The sequence below is a fragment of the Manis pentadactyla genome, chromosome 6 (genome assembly GCF_030020395.1).
Source record: "Manis pentadactyla isolate mManPen7 chromosome 6, mManPen7.hap1, whole genome shotgun sequence".
In the NCBI taxonomy this organism is placed as follows: domain Eukaryota; kingdom Metazoa; phylum Chordata; class Mammalia; order Pholidota; family Manidae; genus Manis; species Manis pentadactyla.
In genome coordinates this window covers 18,727,061-18,752,848 of record NC_080024.1, presented here as the reverse complement: position 1 = coordinate 18,752,848, position 25,788 = coordinate 18,727,061, and the positions used below count along the sequence as shown (strand labels likewise).

The window sequence follows — 25,788 nt, the reverse complement described above, 5'->3', positions numbered from 1 at the left end:
TTCATAAGCTTGCTTCATCTGTCTCCACATTCACATAGACATCAAATTGTATTAAAATTGAAAACGGGAGGGGGAAGGACAAGGAAGGTGGAGATAGCCTGAGTAATCAATTTGGTTCTCTCTTGCCCTTAGGCAGTGTTGACACAGCTTAGCTCCTGCCTGCTTCTCCCAGAGGGGCTTATCTGCTACACACCAACTCCATTAATCTTCCTGAAAGGCAAATGTGTTCAGGACAATGTTAACACTTAACTCTCCTGAAGAGAAGACAGAAACTGTGAAATCTGGAAGACAGGACTCAGGGGCCTGCACCGGCAGTTCAGAGAGGCCTCAGCAGGATGGATTCCACATGGAGAGAAAGTTGTGGGCAGGAAATCAGGCCTCGTAAACTTGAACACCAGCGTCAAACCAAATCAAAATGAAACCAAACCAAACCAATTGAAAAACAAATATAAACAGAAAACAAAACCAACTGATGATAACAACCAAGTAAATACCTGGGTCATTCCTGGGCAACATTGGCCAGATTCTTCTTTAGGGTTTCAAGTAGGCAAAATAACACTTAACTGATAATTGCTCTTTTCATTTTATTAAGTAATAGGTGTGGTGTAAACCGTCTATGCAATCATAGTAAGAGAAAAAAGTATTACGGAATAGATACTTTTGGTCCTTGTAAGTCCGGGGAGAGGAAATCCTGGGACAAAATACCTCTAAAAACCAAAATCAGTCAATGGGAAAAATAAAGTTTAAAATCGATTTATTGCTTACAAACTGCAGTCCAGGGCCGTCTCTCTCCTCAGCTCTGGAAGAAGCCAGCAAGCAAGCCAGCCCCTCCCCTTAACCTCTCAGGTTCAGACACGATTACCTGTTGACATGGAGATGAACTTCTCTCCACCCCTGAGGATGTGCAAATGCGCCAAAGCCAGGAGAGATATTCTGGAAATGTTACAATTTTACCCACAGTCCTTAAGATACCTAAGTATTTTCACGTTGATAGTACTACCTTCTCCCCTTTGCCAGGCTCAGAGGAGCCCTCACACAGCCATCAGGATGGTCTACCGGGACCTGTCAAGCTCTCTCCTGACACCAGGTTGTCTTGAGGATGAAGTTTTCCCCTGAGAAGTGGGATGAATTGATGATGTCTGTCCTCCATGCGCATCTTTGTGCTGATCCTCTCTTGTGGTCCCTGCTTTCCCACCCTGTTTCTCCAGTAGTAAGGAGATTCAAAAGACTACTCTTGTCATTTGTAGATTTACAGTCCTTGTTGTGTCCATTTGCCAGAGACCCTGAAAGACACAGGGAAATTTGTGGTATTTCTTGGGCAGAAATTTGAAACATTTTCCAGCCCTGCCCCATACCCAGAATCACAGTGTCAGTTTATGCAATTCAAATGCACTCCGTAGTGCAAGCTCCTCAGGAGGTCTTTGCTACAAAAGCTATAGGGACACAACTAGATTTAACTGCATTGATGTGGATTAGGGGATTTTTCTACTGCAAGGACTGACTCAGAGCCTGCAAAGATTACACAGCTCCAGGAGGAGAAGGGAAGAAGTGCAGGTCAAACTTTCCATCAACTCTGACCACTGTGACCTTGGTTATAGCAGACAGATCCACAGCACTGCCAATTAGGCTGGCCGCTGCCCTCTTGACCTTCTAGATATCTTACAACCACTGTCCCCAGAGACATGCCTATAGATGCTTTGGATAAAAGGCTTACCTTTGCCCACAGATAACCTGATGTTGCCAGATACCATCAGTCAATAGGCTCAATGAGGTAGCCTTCATATAAGAAAGAAGTCTTCTCTTTTTCTAACTGTAACTCTGAGGTGGAGTGGGGGTGGTGGAATCTGTTCCCAGCCCAGGGCAAAAATCAGTCAAAGGGAGAAATAAAGTGGGAAAAACCCATTTATTGCTTAAAAGCAGTCGCCCCCTTCTGCTCTCCCATGTCTCTCCTGTCTGGGCTGCAAAAAGGGGCCCACCCAACCTCTCTGGTCCAGATAGGCCCTCACTCCCTCAAGTAATCACCTATTGATATGAAGATGGACTAATTCTCTCTACCCTTTGGAAACACCTACTGATATGGAGATGCATGAAGGCCAGGCAAGAGATTCTGGAAATACTGTAATTTTACTCACACTATTGAAATGACAACCATATGATCAGCCCATAGGGAAAGGAACTTTTGCACCTCTTAAGGCCTTCTTTCTCCCTCTTACTAGATGTCTTCTTAAAGAAAGGAATGATTTATCTTATTGGTGAGGACCGGATTGTCAGTACACCACACTGCCTGTGTTACTAGGTAAAGAGTCTTTGCTTCAAAAGCAAGAAACCATCTCTCTTTTGCATGCTGTCCTCACCTTGCACTAGTCTGCAGGTTGAGTAGACAGGTGATGAGATCTTTTCTTCTCCACTGGTGCCTGGGTAGGAAAGTGGGGGAGGCATGTCACAGTGAGGGCCAATTCATTTCATTCAAAAGGTGAGAATGGCAATCCTGTGATTTTGGCCTCCTGCTTAATCTGCATCCCGAAAATAGTTTTTCCAGGCAGCCTTGTCATCTGGATAACGAAGCTGATGGTTTGATCCTGTTTGACTCAAAACTTTGTTCCTGTGTGTCCAGAGCCCTGGAGGGAAGGAAGACACCAGGTACCTTCACTCTGATCTTGGCCATGACATTAGCAGCATTGCACTCCCTTCTCCCATGCGCTGTGGGTGCCTGTCTCAAAGCCTGCCTAGTAGTTTCTGGGAGGCATGGGTGGGGTCTCATGAGCACTCAGAATCAAGTCCTTTCCTGTCACTTTCACTTGTCCTTTTACTTCTGCTCAGAAACAAGCCCTTTTCTCTCCCAGTCTGATCACGGCAAAGTGACACCCACAGGTCTTTCAAAAGAAGTACTTTCCCACTTCTGCAGCCACGGGTGGTGCCCTGTGAGGATACTGCTCCTGCTCCCTCCTTCACCCTGCTTTTGGGCCCTGCACGGAATGGAAGGTTTGGCCTTGCGTTTCATCTGGGGAGAATTTTGACATCTGGTTGCCCAGGATCACTTCTCAGGGCCCAGAGTTCATCACGGGAGAGGGCTCAACCAACATGGCACATTCAGCTTCTGTGAGCTGGTCATGCTCACTTCACATAGCCTCGGGATGAGAGCCTGGGCTCTAGAGTTTTTCCTTTATTTTTCATTCCCCTTCTAATGTCATTTAAAAAGGCCTTCATGCAAATAAAGTCCTAAAGGCCTGAGTAGCCCCAGTTCTCTACTTCCTGGTTCATTAGGTCTCTCCTGGCTCCAGATTAGATATATGTGGATTTGGTGGCTATGTTAAATAGGTTTAGGTAACCCCAAAACCATAATGCCCGTAATGACAAATCCTGAGAGAAATAAAGAAGTTCAGAAAAACTGTGGAACCTCTTCTTGATCATTCAAAGTGGGAATTTATCCATATATAATCCTAACTAGATTTATCCACATATAATCCTACTAGAGTTAGGATTAGGGTAAACAGATACATGTACAGTTTGAACATCAGTCAAAACTGACTAGGGTCACAGGGATGTGGAAACACCACACACAGACTCAAGGACATTCACACTCAGTTGCATTTGTATTTATATGCCCCCGCCTGCTCGAGAAGATTTGAGGTAGCTTGCTGCACAAATAGACTCCATGAAATAAAGGCTAAATAAGAACAAAGAAAGACAAATGGAGAAGTAGAAAATCTACACCATGACAAGGAAGAAAACAAATATATAGGCCATAAAGGCTAGCGCGCTATAACAAAAGAGTTCGAATTTGATCCTGAGTTTCTTGGCATCAGGAAGCATAAGTGACATAATTCTTACTTACTAAACAATTTTTTTTAAAGCCTCAGAACATTCATTATTCCAGATAAGCAAATTGAACTGAATATAGAATTTAGAGCGTCCTTTGTCAGCCAAGCTTTTGTGAGATGTTGAATAGCAGACATTTCAAGGTTGCACTTGTTACGAGGACTGAATAGTTGGTATTTGCACAAGTGTTTAAGAGCAGATTCTTATGCTCCAGATCCTCATGGGAGGGTTGAGGAGTTTTCCCAGCTTCTTTTGCCTGCCATCTTCTATCTCAATAGGAAATTTGGGGGTATATTCTAGCTCACAAAAGGCCTCTTATGTTGTTTTATGAACCTTTTGCCAAGATTATTTAGTACTGAAGAATATTCCAACTACTTGCTCAATCTGTCCACTAAAATAAATAAATAAAATCTTTTGTAATGTTCCTCTGGAGTGACTGATTTGGGGTGTCCTGACACCTAGGGAATCTATGGGGTTGAAATAACTGCAAAATATGACCTTCCCCCAAAATTAAATAATTTAATCTTCAATTTGGAGTAAATTGATAGAAATTAATTGAATTTTGGAAAAGTTTGGCCAAGGATGATCATTTTGGTTTTGAAGTTGACTTTCTGTACTAAGCACTAGATCCAGGACTAAGCTGTCAGGATGATCTCTTGTTTGTGACAATGAACCCATATTATCAGTGTATAAAATCACAATTCACCTTCTTCTATTCTTTATGGCATTAGCACATACATCTTGTTCATCTAAAGACAATTTCATTTAGTAAAGTCTAGTCTAAAAATAAGAAAAGGCAGAACACAATCTGATTTAGAGCCCTCAAAAGTGTTCTATCATTGTTCAAATAATTTTACCCAACACTTTAGAGTAGTGTTAAGATGTAGAGATGTAGGTTAAATATGGAAAACACCATGCAAGGTCTAACTTATGTAGTGTTCCCTATTAATAGTATCTGTTATAGGTCAAATATAGATAAAAAGTCGCAAAGAATTGCTAACAGTCATATTATCCTAGACATATTTTCCTGCAAGGAGTTAAAAGTAAAATAATCAGTGGTGAAGTGTTAACAATCCAAATTTATCTTGCAGTTTGTGTTAGCTGTTAAATAGAAGTTCAGTTTGTTAGAAAGAAAACGAGCATTGCATTTTGATTGAATGCCTACCAGAATGAGAGATCTATAATTTTGAGAGCATGGAAGACTGGTTTTAAAAAATGGGAAAATTCTGTTTTGAGTTTATTCATACATTATTGAAACAAGTTTAATTATCATAAAGACTGATGATGACTAGAGTCAACCGATCAGAACATGTTCAGAAAATTACGGTTTTATCTTCTGGTTGGGATATAGTAGGTCAAAGGAGGTCATCATTCCCATTGCCACAGTCAAGAAAAAGCTACACAAATTACCAAAATAAAAAAATTCACAATTTCAAGGATCAGAGATCTGTTGAAGCACTGAGGACTGGATCAAAAACTGAAATTTCAGAGAGAGGAAACCATTTCCATATAAGCAGTTGAACATCATTTTTTTTTTCCACTGTGAGTATTTGACAAATTTAGTTGTGGGGTAAGAATCGCCCTTTCCAAGACAGAGAGCATCTGGAGAAAGAGGAAAAAAAGTAAAGCTTTTGGCCATGAATGGACCTGAAGCTAACTGCTAGAAAACATAGAAGGCTCCAAAGATTCAACCCCATGGAATGCTTACTAAGCTCTGAGTTATAAGGAAGCCTAGAGAACTGGGCAGAAAACTTTGAAAAGGAGCAGTGAAATTTTATACCCGGTGCTGAAGAAACAAAGACCTATAAGAGGGGGAAGCCTGCCTCAAGACAGATGCCAAATTTTGAAGTTGTATGGGCAGGGAGGCTAAGGAGGGATGCTGAAAATCTGTGCAGGTCAGACCTGAATCTCCCACAGATTTTTAGGACTAAGGTTCTCAATTAAAAACTTGGGACCCACAGCTGATAAAAGACAATCAGAAGTGAACTGAGCTTTTCAACTGCTACCCAGTCCAAATCAATCTCAACTCCTCATTGTATTGAGATCGGTGACTTGCCTTTTCTACCTAACAGAGGAAAGGGGGACCTCTTTTGGGTAGAAGTTAATTTCATCCAGAGCTTCTGTGGTTCTTTTATGCAAAATATGCATTCTACAATAGAAACAGGCCCAGAGATAATTCAGATATTGGAATCAGCAGTTAAGGGCTTTAAAGTAAATACAATTAATATTCTCAAAAAAATATTTCAAGAAAATAGAGAAACAGATGGACAGAAACAAATGCATATGCATAAATTTCACAGGTAATTTGAATCTACATTTTTAAAAAAGCATCAAATAGACGTTCTAGAAATTGAAAATTACAAATGTCTGAAATTGAGAAGTGGGCTCGATACCAGGTTAAGATGTTCTTGATCCAAGTGTTTTGCTGTGTTTCAGTTGAAGTACAGGAAGGAAAAAGAAAAATCTAAAAGCTTATAGGAGGCACGTGGAACATGTCAAAAGATTTAGCATATTCTGACTGGCATCCCAGAAGGAATAAAAAGAGAAAATAGCCCAGAAGTAATATTGGAAGAAATAATAGCTGAGCATCTTTAAAAACTGTTGGACACATGGATTTAAAAAGCTCAGTGAAGCCCAAGCAAGATAAATACAGTATATCCAGGCACTTACTGGCCAAACTGCTGAAAAACAAAAGCAGAGAGAAAATCTTCATATTATCCAGAGGAGAAAAGACATGGACCTTCAAAAGAGCAACAAAGTTCTTTCTTCTAATTTTCTCTTGTACCTGGTTTCTCAATAGAAATGATGCAAGCCAGGAGGCCATGTATGGAGGAGAGAGGAGATACAGTGAAAGCACTGAAGGAATGTAAATATCAAACCATTCTACACCCAGTGAAAATGTACTGCAAACAGAAAGCAAAATATTTTTCAGAAATTAAACACAGACACACACACACACACACACACACACACACACACACACACACACACACACAGCAGGATTTGTCATTACAAGGTGTGCACTACAGGCAACACCAAAAAAGAGTTATTTAGGCAAAGGAAACATAGTCCTGAATGAAAACATGGAAACACAGGAGAAAGTAAGCAACACTGGAAAAGATAAAATGCAGGCAAATAAATTAACATGGAATCTTTAAAACAATAATTTTTGCAATGTTCTGTAGATTTTCAAAATATACATAAAACTAAAATTAATGACAGAAATAATCCTTTGCCATAGGAAGTAATAAAATTAAAAGGTTCTAGCAGTGTTGAGGAAGTGGTAAAAGCAATAGTTTGTTTGGACCATAAAAAAAATATCAAGGCTGCATGTTGTAATCTCTCGGATAATCACTAAAAAAATAGTAAAAGGATATGTTCACAGAAGAAAAAAAAATGGCATAATAAAAATACCTTGTTAGTACAAGATAAGGCAAGAAAGGATAAAAATGGAGAGGGGACAGAAAATAAGTGCACCAAATAGCAAACAAATGACAGAAAGGCAGATATAAACTCAATTACATCTGTATGTATATCAATATATGTCTATCGATATTACATTAAATATGGGCCATATTCTCCAAGTAGAGGACTAAGATTGTCAGGCTGGGTAACACAATGTGGATTCTCAAGTTGTTTTTGTGTTTAGCTACAAGAACTACAGGAAAGGTGTTACTGGATCCCAGCCTGAGAGAGTCTAGGTTCTATCACATTTGACATAGTTGATTACAAAGATGGGAGGTGAACTCTATCTGCTCAAGCCCAGGAAAATGATATCAGTCTGAGCCAGGCTCAGTAAATGTTTAAAAGTCCTGAGAGCCTGCCTATATCTAGTTGTTTCTATTTCTTTAAGACTGAAGTCAGTGTGTTATTATGTTTTGTACATAGAGAAATCGGTCAAGAATTTACAAAATTTAGGTAAACGGTGCTATTTTTAGGGAAATTAAGCTACATGCATCTTCATTAAGGGAAGGTAAGTCCATGACAACTGAAAAAAAATGGAAAAACTCCACTGGGGATTCCTGTCTCCCTTTGTATCCAGGAAAATTCAAGCTTTTCCTTAAAGGAGATGGCTCTATCCCTTATAGCACATCGGTCACGTGTTTGATCATTTCCTGATCAGACCTAGCTCTGTCAGGGGATGAGAACAGAACTGTCTTCCAAAAGCAGCCTAGAGGAAGAAGGGTAGTTGAGAACAGGGCTTAACACCTCTTGTTGATTCAGTAGCCAATTTGCCAGCCATGAGCTGCCCCTATAGTGATGAAGAAGTCACACACACATGGCTCCATCCAACCTGGTATGTGTCCAGGCCACAGCCCAGTCCCCAGAGCAGCCCCCCTGCAGGCAGAGTAAGGATGAAGCCATGATAAGTGCCTCTCTGGCTTCGTAGTTGGAAGCCAGGATGAAATCCTCTCAAGGTATCCTTTTCATTATGACTTTAAATGGGAGACTGAAGAATTAAGGTCACAAACATCCTGGGGCATTAAATTCAAAGGAAAGCGCAGTTGGTGTCTCAGAGGACAGCGAACTTTGTCCTGTCTATTCAATGGCCTCTAGGTAGCAAGTGGGTAGGGGTAGAGAATAAATAGGAGAAATCCACCCATTCCGAAAATGTTCAGTATCTTGATGAATGAATGAGTGTCAAAGGAGTTAAAGAAAACCGAATAGGGCATTTCCTTTCCCTGTGGCAGCTCTCAGTGCTCAAGCTCCAGGAAAAAAACACAAAGGATCTGTTTTTCTGAGTTTGGCAGGTGTGGCTCCTTACAAGGCAATGGTTGTGTCAATAAGACTGGATTATGCTGGTTAATTGGGAGCATTCGTTATCTGAAATGTGAGCATTGCCTCATACATAAGTTATTTTCTTATATGCTAATTTTTTGAAAAATCAGTAATCCCTGTAATATCAAAGCCACATGGTTTCATCTTGATTTGGTTACCAAAATACTGCAATGCCTCACAGATGTCATCTGCAACAACAGTTATCAACAAGATCAAGTGTGAAAATATGGTTAGTTAGGTTGTTAAATGCTTCAGAGTAATTCACTCTGAGTGTGGGTTAATCACAGTTTATTCAACTGTTATTGAATTGAAGAGCTGTACGTGCCAGGGAGTTTTTACCTACATTGTGTCTTTTAAACCTCATGTAAACCTTTTGGGTAGATTTTGTTATTCCAGTGTTACTGGGGAGGTAACTGAAGTTATGGGGGGTTACACTGTCTGTTTAAAACTATGCAGCTAGTAATTAGGACTTGAACCAAAGTTTCCGAATCCAAGCCTACTGTTCTTTCTACCACTCCTCTTGTTTGTCCACAATCCTTATATTTGCCCTTATTGATAATCATAAATAACATAGTAACAGTAACAATAATCCAGAAAGTGGTGCTTCTACACATCTTTCCAGTCTCTACCAGATGATTTCATTCCATGAATGGATTCAATGCAAATTCTTAGAAAATAAAATCAGAAATGCCGAAATAAGTTTAACATCACTGTAGTGAGTTTATTCTACAAACTAATAATGATAGCAATGAAATAAAATGAGGATGGGGCTTGAATTTAGACACTCATGTGGAAAGGAATTCTGCTTTGGAATTTCTTGGTTCTTTTTAAATTTTAGTAACTAGGAATTTATTGTGCGGGTGAGTCCAGGAAGTTTGCAAATGTGTTTTGGCTCATGGGAGAGTGTGGGTGTTTGTGGTCATGTGATTTCACTCCTGCGTGTGTGTGTGTGTGTGAGTGTGAGTGTCTGGGTATTCAACAAGATCATCAATTTAGCCCCATGTACCCAAGGGCAGACTGCCATGATAGTTAAAGCAGAAGGTCACTGGAAAAGCAAACTAGAACTGCTGTAGGAAAGATGGCTCAAGGGTCAGTTTTCCTGTAAAATAGCAGTGGATTTAGCATTCGTGAAAATTTCCAGGGCTGGCTGGAGTCCAGAGGGACCTCGGACGTTCATTTGGCTTGCCACTGCCACTTCCTGGCTCTGGCTGGGACACAGATTGCCCTCTGACTCTGGCCTGGCACAGCGCTGCACCATGTTGAGGTCCATGCCCTCTGTCCTCATCTGCTCCACTCAGAGATGCCATTTCTGTGCTGCTCCAACGCGTGCCTGCCAACAGTGATGCCAGGAAACACAAGCAGCAGGCAGAGGGCTTATATTTGCCATTATTGATACTGAGACAGGCAAAGCAGAGGCCAGGGAAAGAGCCTATGCCCCAGAGAGCAGAAAGAAGAGGAAGACAGGACAGCATGGAGATGACAGGTGGGACCCCCTCCAAGGGGGGTCCACACCCAGCCTCCCGCTCCCACACTCACCCCGACATTCATGCCGGCCTCTGTTGTGTTTCCCCAACTCTAGCTACCCTCACGGCTCACAGGCTCAAAGCGTTCTCAGGGAACCTAATCCAACGTTATTTTATTGAAAGGGGGAAACAGAGACTCAGAGAAGAGAAGTGAACCTCCTGTGGTCAGAGTGAATTAGCCAGGACTTGGGGAACAGGGTAGACAGTTCAAGCCCTTCACTGTGCAAGTATTTTCCTGCATTCTTTTGACGAGGCTGAAGGTTTGCCAAGAGCACTCTGACTCCTACCGACTCATGTCACGTCTGCTCTCTCTGCTCACTCTTAATGTTGTTTAGTTCATAAGATGCAAGCCTCACTCAAGTGACTCCTGACTTGAGCAAACACTGCTATTGTGCATCTCTATGGACCAGGCACATGGGCTGCTGGGACAGCAGGGGACAAGATCCCTTTAGGTAGTAGAGCTACATTCTCATGTGGCCCATATGTTGGAGGGTTTCTTCCACATCTCCCAATTCCATTCATTCATTCATCCACTCACTTTATGTATTTTTTTTAAACTATCTGCTTTCAATTTTTCACTTCTAATTTTAAATCTGCACCCTCTAACTTCCCTCCCATCCCACTCAAATCTCCCAACAGTGTTCATTCCCGTAAAGATTTTGAGTGCTTCGGGGAAAGCTCTGCAATGATCCCAGGCCTCTTTTGTATGCAAGGAGCAGCAGATGACTGTATTTTCCCAGTTTTTATGCCCAAACTGACAGGGGGTTTGTGTTGAATTAGCTGTGTGAGAAGAAAATATGAATGAAACATGTAAGAAGTGCTGTAGATATCCAGAAGGGAAAGTGAGTGGTCGTCTGGCTGGGTGGCCATCCACAGCTAGACATGCACAACTCAGGCTATGGACCCCAAGATGGGCAGAACTGCCAAGGAGGGATTCACAACCCCAGAGGGATTCACAATCAGCCAAGACTCATTCTGGCAAATGTCAAGCAGTGGACTAATTCTTAATTAAATCCTTTATTTCCATAATGCTCACAGTGGCTTTACATGGCTGTTCATTTGTTCTATTTTAACAGTGGCTTATCTGAATCTGTACTTCTGTACTCTCTTTCCTTCATATTAAAATAATTTATTTTAATTTATTTCCTTCTGTAACCACACATTTCCTTTGGGAACCAGCCCTCTCACCCTCAGGCCTCATGGTTTGAGTGGGGCTCCTCCACACCCCCCTGCCCCCAGGGATTGGCAGGGGACTCAGGCTTGGCCAACTAAACATCACACGCCTACGGCCACTGATTGGCTCGGAGATGGGCTTGAGACCCAATCATAGTTAATGAGATCCTGTTCTGGGACTTCATCAGAGCCCTACAGGAAACAACCCCTCTTTCCCCTGGGGATAGGACCTCGGCCTGGAACTACTGGTGGCCAACTTACCACCAAGAGGGAGATAGTCTGAGAATAGAGCTGACCCAGGGAAACCCAGGCCTAGGAAGGAGAATGCGAGGGACTCTATTTATATCATTTAAATCACGTGGACCTGGAAATCAAAACATAGCTGGGTCCAAAGCCAGTAAGTCATGTCTGAACTAGCTGATAAAGGTTCTACCACTTGCGATCGAAACGCTCCAGACTAATCTGATAGGGTTACCTGAGGGTCAAATCATCAAGATTCTGTCATGTAGTCAGTGCTTGATAAATGTCAGCTACTGTTATTATTATTATTTACATGAATTTCCACTGCTAACCCTTCCATTTTCATCTCTCCTGTTTATGTAAAGTATATTAAGTTCTGTCTGGAGATATAAAACCTTATAAAGTGACCACAGAAGGTCCCTTTCTGTCTGTCACTATCTACAGCAGCCATGGTTGACAGACAAAAAGTGGCTGAGCTGGAGTCAGTGCTTTTACAAAGAAACAGGAAAAGAGCTTATACAGGAACCTCCTCTCATCCTCCACTATTCTGCATCCTGTCGCCCTTTCCATGACAGTTTCTTCCTGACCCTAAATATGCCTCTTCTTGGCTCTCTGCCTCTTTCCTTCTCTCTAGTTCACTTACATCCTCCAGCAAGGAGCATGGAAGATGAGCTGATTCAACCCTCAGAAGGGTTCAGATTTTGAAAAGCGAGTCAGCCTCACTGCCCTTAGCACACTCCGAGTGAGACCTGGAGGGCACCCCCAACGAGAAGCATTTGCAGGTGCAAAGACCTGTAGATGTTTTCTTCCTGTATTTTATATTGGAACTGGGATTAGCAGCACTCAAATTACTTAGTGGTGACTGATCCTTGCTCTCAAAAAATATAAGAAATTGAAATGCAGGGAGGAGTAACCGCCCAGTTAACTGGTCAAAGCATATTTAAGAAGTCCACAGGGTGCTTAGAATATATGGAACATAGCAGCTGTTCTCTAACTCCATTGGGTTTTGACTAGAAGGTAGGCTCAGGATACAATATGGGCTAATCTTTGCAAGGTATTCTAGATAGTGAACACAGTTTAATAGAACCAGGAAAGTAATGCAGATTACTGAAATACCTTCTCTGGAGAATGTTAGACATGCAAGTACAATGACTTAGAGGCATAGAAGGAGTGACTTTCAGAATCTAGTCCAATATAAGAATACCATTGTTTCTAGGACCATTAATCCCTTGTCATGCATCTAGTGACATGAAGTAGTCATAGTTATTAATACAGGGAAAATATAGACTTAGAGTGCTCATTTCTTTTGCTTTCTAGCAGAGCATCAAGATTCTCTCTCTCTCTCATTCTCTCTTTATGCTCCATTCCTAGCCCCAACTGTTTTAAACCCCTCCTGTGAAATATCTCATAAATGACATTTGTTTTATGTTTTTTACATAGGAGTTTCAGCTAGTATTGGTGAAAGTTTACTCTCAACTTTAAGCTGAACTAATCAATGGGCTACCTAGAGACTCCACTTCCTAGAATCCATTTTCTTGAGGGACTGGGAGGCTTCCTGAGAAAGGACTTGTCAAAATGAATGAGTTGGGAATAAGAAGTTGGGACAAATAACCAAGAACTGAAGTTTCAGGAAAGAAGGATTTTAAGTGCAGCACGGCATCCAAGGGAAGAGCTGAGGATTCTTAGCAGAAGCAGAAGTGGTGCCCAGCCGAAGGGGCAGCGCCCAAAGGGACCAGCAATCTCCAGGAGAAGCTGGAGGAGTGCTCAGAGGATCCTCTGTGTCAGCCTTGCTCAAGAGTACATGTGAAATTATCAGCTGTGATTTCAGAGCAGGGAATATGGTTTCAGAGCAGCAGTAATAGGCAGGCAATTTGGGGTCACCATATTGCTTACTCAGAGGGACACAGTCTAGAGAGACAGGTCACACTTATATATCGGACAACTCCTGCATATTACTACAAATCCTGTCAATGGCACTTATTCCCTTATAGCTATGGTGACCAGCTCCCTGAAGACTTTGTCAAGCCTCAGCTGTGAATCACCTGCTAGCCCCTCACTTCTGTGCTTCACGCTCTGAAGCTCCACTGATGTCACAGGCTGGGATGCCTGTGACAGTCCTTCAGCAATTCTCCTGTACAACCCCAAAGAGCTGGAGGTTAACACTTGTGGAGTAACCCTTGAAAATGGGAAATGGGAACCAATGGATAGATGTCCCTTTGTGCCTCCCAGAGAACCGGTTCTAAAAAATGCATTTTATAAGGCTTCTCAGATTGTCCCACAGGTCAAGTAACTCGTCACCCCTAGCAGTTACCAGCCCAATGATGCACTTTGGATGGACTCTTCCTCCCGCCCAGGTGACGTTCCTCGTCTCGCACCTAAACCCTGGGATCACATTCCTGAATAAACCACTGACACATCTGCCTCATCTCAGACTCTGCTTTTGGGGGAGCCCAAGTTAAGAATTTGCCATTTAGAGTTCAGCAGTGTTCTCATCCTACAAAAGGTTTTTAAAGTGGCCCTTGAAGACATATTCCCATATATAGACACTTTTGGTGTTCTTCCCCTTTTCCTACCATCTCCTTTGGGCCCTGTCTGGCCTCCGCCATCCAGAGTTCCATGACAACTAGAGCCTGTGCTGTTAGAGAAGTGTCTCAGTCATATTTTACATGGTTCATCAGATTGTAATGTCAATTAGGAAACAGGAGAACGCACTTGGAGGCCAAGAAAAAAAAATCAGCTAGTACATGTCATGGAATATGATGCCTGGAGTGAGGGAAAAAATATGCAAACGACAAATGAGAATGAGCACATTGCAGCCCCTCCCTGGTAATTTAGAATTGGAATTAGAGCTTCTCTCTTCTTGCGGACCCTTCTTTCAGATAAGTAACCTGAAGACCAGGGCAGCTAAATGAAGATCTCAAGTATTCAGCTCCCTAAATTAGTGCTCATTTTTTGAGAAGATACAAGAAGCTGAAGGGTATGGATGAAGCCATAGTCTTATTTGTAGAGTCTCTGTTAACGACAGTAAGGGTGACAGAAATAACAGTCAAGCAAAACAGGATGGTGACTCATTGGCTTATAGAATATGTGGTTGGAAATCTGATCTTCTACAAAGCAAGAATCTGGCAGGTGTGGATGTCTAATTTAAAAAATACCCAACTGGGTCAGTGAAACGAGTCAACTTCTGTGCTAGTAGAATGTCACTACGGAGTCTAACTGTAGTTCATGAAATCAGATCCCACTTGTCTTTACCCACAGCCTTCCTGCTTCCTGGTTGTCCTGCCCTTCCTGTTTGGTGACCCACTCATGACACGCCTGGCTTTAAGGTCTTCTATGTCACTCCTGGGTTTACTTGTCTGTATCCCTTTTCTTGGCACAGGATCTCTTAGGGCTGCTGTCCCAGCACCAGGCAGCACTCAGGCTGGCTGAGCTCCCAGGCAGCACTCTCTCTCTGACCAGGTCCTTGAGAACAGAGAGGACAAACTGTCCATACAGTACCCCTGCAGGTGGCCACCAAAATGGCTGGTGAAAGGGAACATGCTGCTGCTAACATGTTCAGAGGCTCTGTGCTCTGCTGGAAATCTTTATTAAGAAATTATTCCTTTCATTGCATGAGAATCTGTGTCACTGCAGCTTTTGTGCATTGATCCTGATTTAGCCTAAAAAGCAGTGCAGCCCCCTCCTTTTGAGAATGCTTGATAGTTGAAGGTGTTCCTCAGACATCACCATTCTTCATTTCTCAAGACTAATACATCCTTGAGCCCTTCAAGCAATCATATGTTAAAGGTTCTAAGTCTTACACTGTCCTATTCACCCTGCTCTATATTCCCTCTCTTCTCCCTCCTAAGATGCTATATCTACAGATGAATCCTTCCCTCAAGACAGGGTCTTCCCAGTTCACTCACCAAGAGGTTAGCAATTTTGAATCACACTGTATTTGTGGGTTAAATAAACTCATAGGTCTTAATCTCATGAACCAAATCCAAATTAGATCTCTTGCCATAAAATCTCTTTAGAACAAGATAAGCAATAAGTAAATTAACACAGAGATGAATAAAAATAGAAGGCACTCAGTGTTTTCAGCCCCAGTTTGAATCAGGCACATCCCATGCTGTATACCTCAATGAGGACAATTTATGTGCTCGAACTGTTCATATTAAGATGTCATATTTCGCAAATCTCCACAGTGTCACTGACAGTCGTTTATCACAAAGAACCCTGAAGCCTTCATATTTCTGAAAATCTTAATTCTAGCCACAATAGGGGACCTAGGGAAAGGACCAAATCAAGATAATTTCAGAATCCTGGCTATAATTAAAATCTTGATTTTTGCAGAAAGGCATAGGGACCATTCATTTGAAATAGTTTTTTGTGATACAAAGGAAAAAGTTGGTAATTTATTCAGAGTTCTAGTGAAAAGAACTACATTTTACTTAAAAAATGATGAACAGTTCCTTTTTGCTTTTCTTATTTATAAATCTGAGTGTAGCAAAGTTTAATACAAATGATGTGAAAGGCTCCACACTCACTTCAAAGAATATCTTTTTCTAACAAAATTAATAAATGGAACTGAACAGTAGTATTTTTGAGGCATCTACTAAAAGAAAGGCACAGAATTAGGCATGGTGTCCATGGTTGAAGGGCTCTGTGCTTAATCTCAAGAAATGTGCATCTTATTAGAGACAACACATGTAAATGGTACAAGGTGCTTCAACAGCCTTGATTTGATCCTGAAGAGCCATGGAGCATTTGGAGAAGGACTGCAAATCCCCAATGTTCAGATGAATGTTAAGGGAAGGGAAAGGGGCCACATAGGAAAGATAACATCTAATTGGGCTCTGAAAGGGTGGTAAAATTTAAATAGGAAACAGGATGTACATATGGGATTACGTGTACTTTCTCATGTAGGAGAGTCTTCAAAGAGCCCTGCTCAGTTTTCCCTTCTCTGACTATCCCTTCTTAGGCAGCCCATCAGTTTGGCCTCATTCAGTTAAGGGGTAGGCTAATAACAGAAGCAGGACCAATCCCAAGGAGAGAGGGTTGTATAGATGCCTGCATGCCCAGGCTCTGTGGTGAGGTCCAAGTCACACAAGACCTGCATTTAATTCTTCATGGGCCTGGGCCAAGAATCAATGCAAATGCTAAGAAATCAGGATTTTAGGCCAAGGACTGAAAAACAAAAGAGCATAGCTATGGGGGGGAAAGAGTTCTAGGCAAAGTAAATCCACCTGGACAGATGGTGATGACCCTTTTTCCACAGTTCTGTTTTGCCATCCCATAAAGGAAAAGGCATGTGTTTATAGCATAGCCCAGATGGTCCTGTGCTTTAATGAAATTTGGGCACGTGTGGGTGTGGTTGTAATTGATTTGCATGGGGGCTCTTGTTTCTTATTGAAAGGAGAAGAGGGAGATACATGCAAGCATCAGATGGTGATGGAGAAGAGATGGTGTCTAGTACTCTACCTGGCCTCATGGACTATGGCTATGGGGTTAGAGGCACGTACAAGGAATCTGCCCACATAAAGGGCTTGGTGGGTGAGTGCAATTTATATGGAAACGTGTGACAGAGAACTAGGGAATGTGTCATTGCCTTACATTGGCCACACACAACCCTTGACTGACAATTTAGGGTGTTGATTCCCTTGGCATAAACATTGGCATTAACGTGGAGGTCAGCCTTAATGATGGCAGCAATATGATTCCTCCAAGTAGCCTTGGAAACTGAAGACAATGATCAAGGGACCAGAAAAGGAGAGAGAAAATATGACAGAAGCTAAATAATGACTTGCAATTGACAAAACGATTGCTGAACACATGAGTCAATTCCAGTGAGTACCCCAAGAAATACCTGTGTAGCTAGAACCTGTGTATGAGCAGGGAGAAGCAAAGGCAGATCTGTGTTATTACTGATCATGTGTCTCTTTTATAGTCTCAGAAAAAATGAAGACTTTTAATATTTTCTTTGGGTGCCAACCTTTTCTCTCTTTAAAAGAGACCTTGAGTGTAGACTCAGAGACACTGAGAAGTGACTGGTGGTTACTATGGGGTGGGTGGCTGGGACGGTGAGGAGGATTAAAAGGGCACAAAAATTCTCAATCATAATATAAGTTGGTCACAGGGATGGTACTACAGCATGGAGAATATAGTCAATGATTCTGTAACATCTTTCTATGTTGACAGATAGTAACTACACTTGAGGGGGTGAGGATTTAATAATATGGGTAACTGTTGAACTACTGTGTTATATAATGGAAACCCACATAAGATTGTACATCAACTATACTTCAATAATAAATAAAATAAAATAGAATAAAAGAGACTAGAGTGGAGCAATATCAAGGTTCATGACTGTTAAAGTAATATAATGCTACTTGGTTGACCACTAAGTGCCAGCATGCCCCATTAACATTTATATTTCCAGTACTTTGAAAGCCATGAATCTTGTGATGTGCTTGCTAAAGTCAGAATACTTTGGACTGCAGAGGTGAAGCAACAAGAATTGGCTCTAAAATTTCCTGTCAAGGGAAATTTGTCCTTCTTTGTAGGTAACAGATTGAATTCCTATGATTTGCTCTGATGTTGAATTTCCATTCAGGCATCCAGCCATCCTGGTGTTTAGAGCTCTAGATGGGTAACATTTCCTTCATGTGCAAAGCCTGGATGTCTCACTGAGCCCTCTTTCCACACATATTCATTTGGATCCTTTCAAAATCATCCTCCAGAATTTGAATCACCTGAGCAGGCAGTGGGGCCAGTGGAGATAGTCGGGAAAGATGAGGATATTTTCAGGGCTGGGAATTGAAGGTGACTGAAGTGTCTGTAAGGTTGCTGAACAGCTGCCCACAGTGCAGGGGAAGAATTCCTCGGAGTAGAAGTGGGGGGTAGTCCCTTCCTCCTTAAGCAAAGTCAGAGCACAGCTCCACGACCATGTACATGGAGACCTGACTGGAGTGTGAGCTCTGGGAAGGGCTAAGAATCCCACAGAAACAGTCACCTGCCAACCTGAAATTAAAACTCCTCTGCTCAGCACCCCATAGAGAGAGCCAACCAGACTGATTTCAAAGATAAAGGACCTTAAATGTACCCCCTAAGAAAGTGAGCCAGGATCCACAGACATCCACAAGATTCCCTATGTTTATTACTTACATTATTCCTGTCTATTTGCACATAATGTTTAGATTTAAACTCCTTACAATGAATAGAGTGTAGATACACATACATACACGTATATATATATATATATATTTTTTTTTTTAAGAAGTAGCAAAATATAGAAGAGTTGCAGGCTGTGTGCTAGTTTAAAGATCCTAAAAAGGTCCTAAAAGAAAGAGAGATGTTGGCACTGAAATAAAAAGAATAAAGTGGGTGACATCCCTGAGGCCTGCCAGCAGTTGAACTGTCTTGACCAACAAGTGGCAAGTTTGTGCACTTTCCTGTACAAAACTATGCAATAGTCCAGGTCAGAGGCAATACACAAAGGATGAAGGCAATAGGAAGAAAACAGAAAAGACGAGAGATGCAAAACCAGCCTGAGTCTAGGGACAAGACCTCATCCATCTTGGACTCTATGGTGCCTAGTGTGCCACCTGGCAAATAGTAGAGGCCCTGTGAACTTTCAGCGTCAATGGGCTCTCAAGATTTGGGGGCAATGCTAACAAAAAAATATGTCTGTACTCTTTGCAGGTGGAGAACTCTACTTTTCTTACCCGTATCTGAGAATGAGGAGCAACAGAAACCAGAATTTACTCACTGAGTTTCTCTGCATGGAACAGATAGATTCCCAATAAAGTATCCAGCACGTCTTGACTGAAGGAATGAATAAACAAATGAATGAACAAATCAAAGAATGAATAAATGAAGGAAGGAATGAATATTGTTCATCTTTTCCTGGACAGTCTTGTATCTAATGGAGTAGAAAGAACACTGGATTTGGGATCAGAACTAGCATTTCTGATTAATTTATTTCTGCCACAAGCATTTATTGAGCACCTCAGTGGTATCCTGGACTCCGCTTCTCTTATGATGTGGTAGAATGCTGGAGCTAGAGTGCAAACAAAAGGAAGTAATGTGTGGAACTGTTGGATCACTGTGTTGTATACTTGAAATCAATATAATATTGTATATCAACTATACTTCAGTTGAAACAATGTTCCTTCTTTGTGAAGAGGAGGGAAAACACATCATCATCATCATCATCATCATCATCATCCAGATAGCACAAAGCTATGTGGAATTGTACTCTTTTATAAAGGAAGATCAGGAAAGGATCCCTAAAGACTGAGCAGAAATATGCATAATGAGAAGGAGCAGAACAAAGTTCTGGGGTGAGAGCACCCTAGGCAAAAGGTACAGACTGTGCAAAGGCTCTGAGGCAGGAATGAGCCCAAAGTAGAGAAACAAGACTGCTCCACTGGGGCTGGGGCAGGCTAAGGAGAGGAGTGGCTAAGACATAACATCAGAGTGGTACTTATGGACCTCCTTCTTTTAACTGATGGTGATTTGGGGCAATAAAAATAATTGCTGACAGTGTCATGAGTCTAGAATATGTCATCATTGTTTAGACCATCTTATTTAATCCTCACAACAGCCCAATTAGGTAGGTAGGATGATATTTGAAATATTTAACAATAGTTATATCATAACCACCAATCAACTGGATAATGTCAGCCTCAACCATTTTGGCCATACCAGTACAGACTGGCTTGATATCAGGTACCATTATGGCTCCCTTCAGTAGGTGAGGACACTGAACTCAGAGATAGGGTAACCATCTCAAAATCAGACAACTGGCCATTTTGCTTCAAAATGTATATTGAAGCTGGCAAGTAATCTACCTCTGATGAATGCTGTTTATAAGACTCAGGGAATTCTTTATAATGGGAAAATTGGTAGGTAATTTAGAGATTTACTATCTACATTCTGGGAGAAAGAACCTGTGGTGGAAGTACAAAATCACAGAACTACTCCTGGTATGCGTACTAACTAACTATGAGATGTGAATAAATCACTTTACCTGTCTCATCTTCAGGAAACCTCTAGCCCATGGACGGTAAATTCATATATCTCTAGAGCAGCTGTTTTTAGCTGGGGACAATTTTGTTCCCCACAAGACAACCAGAAATTTTTGGTTGTCATGACAGATTGGTGCAGGAGGGAGGGTGCTACTGGCATGTAGTGGGCATCCGTAGAGGTCAGCAACGCTGCTAAACTCACTATAATGTACAGGTAGCCCCCATTGCAAAGAATTATTAGTACTGACCCTCAAAAATCTTGTTCTAGAGGCCAGAGAGATAACAGACCCTGTGAAGAATCTCAAGTGTGACATCAGGGAGCGGTGAAGACTAGAGCAAGTTGCAGAGTACATATCCTTTCTACAGACATTTCATATAAAAGTATTTATAAACCTATTTGGACTAAAGAGAACAAATACACAGGCCAATTTCAACCTGCTTGTGACCGAATTGCAGCCCTGGTTACAATTTTCTCTTTACAAATGAGGATAAAAGTGTTTCTTAGACATGCAGAAATATGTGTGTATTTGTGAACACATGTGTCTATATATATGCACCAGCAAAGAGATTTACCGCTGACCCTTGAACAACACAGGTTTGAACTGCACAGGTCCATTTGTACACTGATTTTTTTCATTAAATATATTGGACAATTTTTTGGAGTTGTGACAATTAAAAAAAACATTTTCTTTTCTCCAGCTTACTTTATTGTAAGAACATGTAACATACCAAATATGTGTTAACTGACTGTTTATGTCCTCAGTAAGGCTTCCAGTCAACAGTAGGCTTTTAGTAATTACATTTTCGGAAATTCAAAAGTGATATGTGGATTTTCAACTGTATGGGGGGGTTGGTGCCCCTAACCCTGCATTATGTAAAGATCAACTGTATTTTTAAGTGTTTTCCAAAGGAAGACCCTTCAACCTTCTTAGAATCAAATGCCCTTTTCTTCACTTCTGCCCCTGGTCTCTACTTTCTCCCTCCTTCGGGTGCACCAGCGCCTTTCCTCTTGTTCTGGCTTTAGCAGAGGGAAAGCCCAGCTGCCCCAACTCCTCCCACAAGAGGAACCTCTGCTTTATGTTTTGATCCCTTCCTGTTGCTTCAAGCCTCTGGGAAGGAGGGCCCCGTAGCTCACATTACTCCCTTAGCCTTTAGAGACAGATGGGCTGGAAAAAACAGGTCGGCACCACGTTTATGACGTGCCCTATGAGTTATTTATGATTTGTGTATCCACTCAATGGGGAGCAGTTGTGGCCTATGACTTTCAGCTCCAAGGTGCATTAACGGATTTGGGGCTAAGTTGGCAGTGTCACCTTACAGAGTTGCACTTTTCAGCCCCTGCAAAGCAAGTGCAGCATCAATCCCCAGACACTGAGGCACAGTGGGATTTCTAGAAAGATGCCAATGACCCCAGTGGCCAAGAGGCTGGGAGAAAGCCTGTAACAGGTGAGCTGATGAAATTAGGAGAATGAAGTTCTCTGCTCATCAAAAGATGGGATCATGTATGGCCAGCATGAAGCTACAGATGTAGAATGTGAGACACTATATTTCTGATTAGGCCAAGTAAAGGCTGATGGGGGACACCAAGGTGAAGTTTCAAGGTCCTAGGAGCATCAGTGCACTGCTGGAGGCCCAGGGCTGTACCCAGGAAGGACACTCTTGCAATGATATGAGACAGTCATTTGAAACCCTTGTGCACTACAAATAATACAGCTGATGGAAAATGACAGGACCCACTCCCCAAAACCTACCTTAGTGACCAGAGCATAAACTAAAATAACCAGAACCTCAGTGTCACTGGGCATTAAAAATGCACAATGACTGTCAGGTGGATTTGTGGGCAGACTGCTTTATTTAGAGCAGGTCTGATGAGTGCTGGACAGTGTTGACCACAACGGACACATCTAAGTTGTTGGTGCTGTTCTGAAGGTGGCCAGAGAGCTCTTGCAACTTACCATAGGCCTCTGGGGTGAGGTCCTGGGGAGAAAGACCTGAGTACAATGAAAATTTTTAATTTTCTTAAAGTACAGCCAAAATTTTCCTCGAGGCTGTGCAGCTGTCGCACTCAGGGCTCTTCTTCTTTCCTCTCACTATTGCATGTTACACTGATGTCATCCCCTCATATGCCAATAGCATGATTCATTTGCATTGCAGAAATGTGAGTAGGAGCAAAGGAGTTCATAGGAGCTAAGCATATGGCCTGAAGCCCTGGAAACTAATACCCAGGTGTCTGCAAGACATATGCAGAAAAATCTATGGCCCTGAGTGGTTTCACCAAAGATGGAGTTGGGTTTGGCCTTGAGTCTGGCAGGTAAAAGTTAAGCCGGCAATACCTTCAACTGTGTGTGCAACAATCAGGAAGCTCAAAGGAGTGGCGAGGTGGGGTAATGGGGGAGCAGAGGGGGTCAGAGGCCCCAGGAAATAGTGAGGAAAATGAAGAAAATGGGGCATATAGATGGACTCATTTCCCAAACACTAAGATTTAGTGACACTTGCAGACATGAGAGGGCAGGCGAGTGAGCTGAGAAAAGGGGGTTAGAACATTCCAGAGATTCTACACATCTGGCTTTTCCCCAGTCAGGACCCTTCTGAGAGGAGGGAGAGAGACCCAAACCCTGGCAAAATAGCTGACATCCAATAATTAGTAAATCACAAAAGGAAAAGAAGAAATCCACTTGACAGTAACACAGACCAGGTATAATATGATTCATACGTCCATCTAGTTGTCACAGCTCAAGTATCTACTGTGGCTTTACTTGAACATGTGTTAGGTCATCAGATGATACCAATATGACCTAAAAGAGATACTGTTCTTCCACCAGACAATTTATTCACTGAGAAATATTGGATAAGATGATCATAGTAAGATCCTAAGCCTGGACAGGACCTCACTAAGTGGTACAGTCTAAGTCCCTACCTCCTGACTGTATCACTAAAAGGATTACCAAACTCAAGAAAACTAAGAGACAGAAGTCAGACAGGGAACCACCACGAGTAGTTCACACAGCTCATCTGATGTAGAGGGCTTAACAACTCAGGCAAAAGTATGTAAGTCAAAGAGTAAAAATCCAATACTCTAAGAATTTATAAACAACTATCCACAATCCCAACCAATAACTCTGGTTTTAAGAATGAATGAATGAATGAATGAATGAATGAAATTCTTCTTCTGGGATCTTAGCAATTCAATTTAAGTTCTTGTTTAACATCTCTATTTGCAAATATTATACTGGCTATTCTGCAGGTACAAAGGCAAACCCTTAGGCTACCTATTCTCTATAGTTTACCAGGAGTGGAGCCCTCCGCTTATGGAGTCTATGAGGCTCCTTAAACAAAATGAACACAAAATTACAAAAACCATATTGCTAGGTACTCTCCCAAGACCTTGGAAGAAGCAGGTGTTAGTGATGGGATATGGAGCTTAAGTTCATCAGCTTCTTGCTAAACCTATCCCTGCTGTTCAGAATGTTTCTCCAGGTATTAGGGGCCTGAGAAAAATAGCCTGGGTCCAAGCGCTCCCTTCTCTCCTGCCTACCAATTTATGGCATTATGTGGGTCTGGCTTCATCCTTACACACCTCTTAAGACGGGAGCTTTCCTCTGTTGCCAGAAGCATTTGCTCAGCCTCCTGGTGGGTGGGTTTGGAGAGGGGAAGGCTTCTCTCATTCATTCATCTGCTCAAAAGAAAAGAAATAGACACTGCCCTCTCTATGTATTGTAGGAACACAAAGACAATATCAAATTCCCATGAATCTAGCAGCTTAAAACAACACACATTTAGCATCTAACAGCTTCTGTGGGTCAGAAGCCCAGCAGAGCTTCTCAGGGTCCTTGGCTCAGGCTATCCCCAGGCTTCGTGCAAGGTATTGGCGGGGCTGCTTTCTCGGCCAAACGCCTGACTAGGGAAGAATCCACTTCAAGCCCAGTCAGGCTGTTAGAAGGATTCATTTCCTTTGCATGAGTGGGGGCCCTAGCTCCTTACTGGCTCTACCCCTCAGGTCCCAGGGGCTGCGCATGGCTCCCTATCACGTGGCACTCTCCATAGACAGTTCACAACATGGTCATTCACTTCCTCAAGGACAGAAGGAGAACTTCCCTCTATGGTTTTCTAAGCCAGTCTTCTATAATGAAACATAATCGCGGGAGTGACATTCCATCATCTTTACGTTTTAACACAACAACCATGGCAGTGAGCTCCCATCACCTCTGCTATATTCTATTTATTAGAAAGAAGTAAGGCGCCAGTCCTGCCCACACTCAAGGGTTATCCACAGGGTGTGGATCATTGGGGGTCACCTCCTGGTATGTTCCCCATCATCCACTTTGAAACTTAAAGGAGCTTGCTTTCATTTTAATAATTTGTTTTAGATCAGTGCTTATTTAAATATTTGGAATATTCTTTTGTCTAACTATCACATTAAAATTTAATCTGTTTAATTTAATCAAAGATGAGCAATGCTCCCACTTAATAGGAGTTAGGACTCCTTGCATTTCCAGCTGACAGGAATATAGCTTCTACTATGTATTTGTAGATACTTAGGTATATCTACATATGTCTGATGCTTTCAAAAGTATATTTAAGTGTTGATGCACAATAATAAAATGAACTCATGTACCTACATTACAATTTAAGAGGCAGACTATTAGCAACTCCATTCTGTCTACCTATGTATTTCTTACTGCCTGTGCATTCCCCTACCTCCCAGAGATAATGATTCTCTTAAATTCAGTGTTATAATTTCCTTGTCTTTTTTGGTAATACTATCACACCTGTATTTAACAACAAAAAGCTGTGCACCTTTTAAAATTCTGAACATTATAAAAATGGCAAGACATGACACAAAGGTTTCTGCAACTGGTTTTTTCCACACAACATTATGGTTTTGAGATTGATCTTTGCTGCTTCATGGAGCTATAGGTCAATCATTTCCACTCAAACTATTCTGTTGTGCAAAGATGGCACAAATAAATCTTCATTTTTTTAATCAATGCACACTTAAGTTCTTTCCAGCTTTCACTACTATGAATAATGCTGCAGTGAACATTCTTATGTGTCTCCTATGGATCTTTCTGGAACATACACCTGAAAGAAAAATGACTAGATATAAGGAATGCAAATGTTCAATTTTACAAGAAATGATAAACTGCTTTCCAATAGTGGTCTTAATGTAGACTAAACTTGTGAATTCCCTTTAATCTACTTCCTCACCAACTCTTGGTGTTACATGACCTTGTGAGAATTTT

At 41.7% G+C, this 25,788-nt stretch overlaps 1 long non-coding RNA gene across 2 annotated transcripts in view; it reads right to left on the bottom strand.

The window, feature by feature from the left end:
- Positions 1 to 839: 839 nt before the first annotated feature.
- The window catches only part of LOC118925449 (uncharacterized), a 64,623-nt gene continuing 39,674 nt past the window's right edge, over positions 840 to 25,788 (bottom strand). For both annotated transcript variants that reach the window (XR_008998414.1, XR_005030059.2), the window contains one exon: positions 840 to 1,283. This is a non-coding gene — a long non-coding RNA (uncharacterized LOC118925449). The remainder of the gene's footprint in view (positions 1,284 to 25,788) is intronic.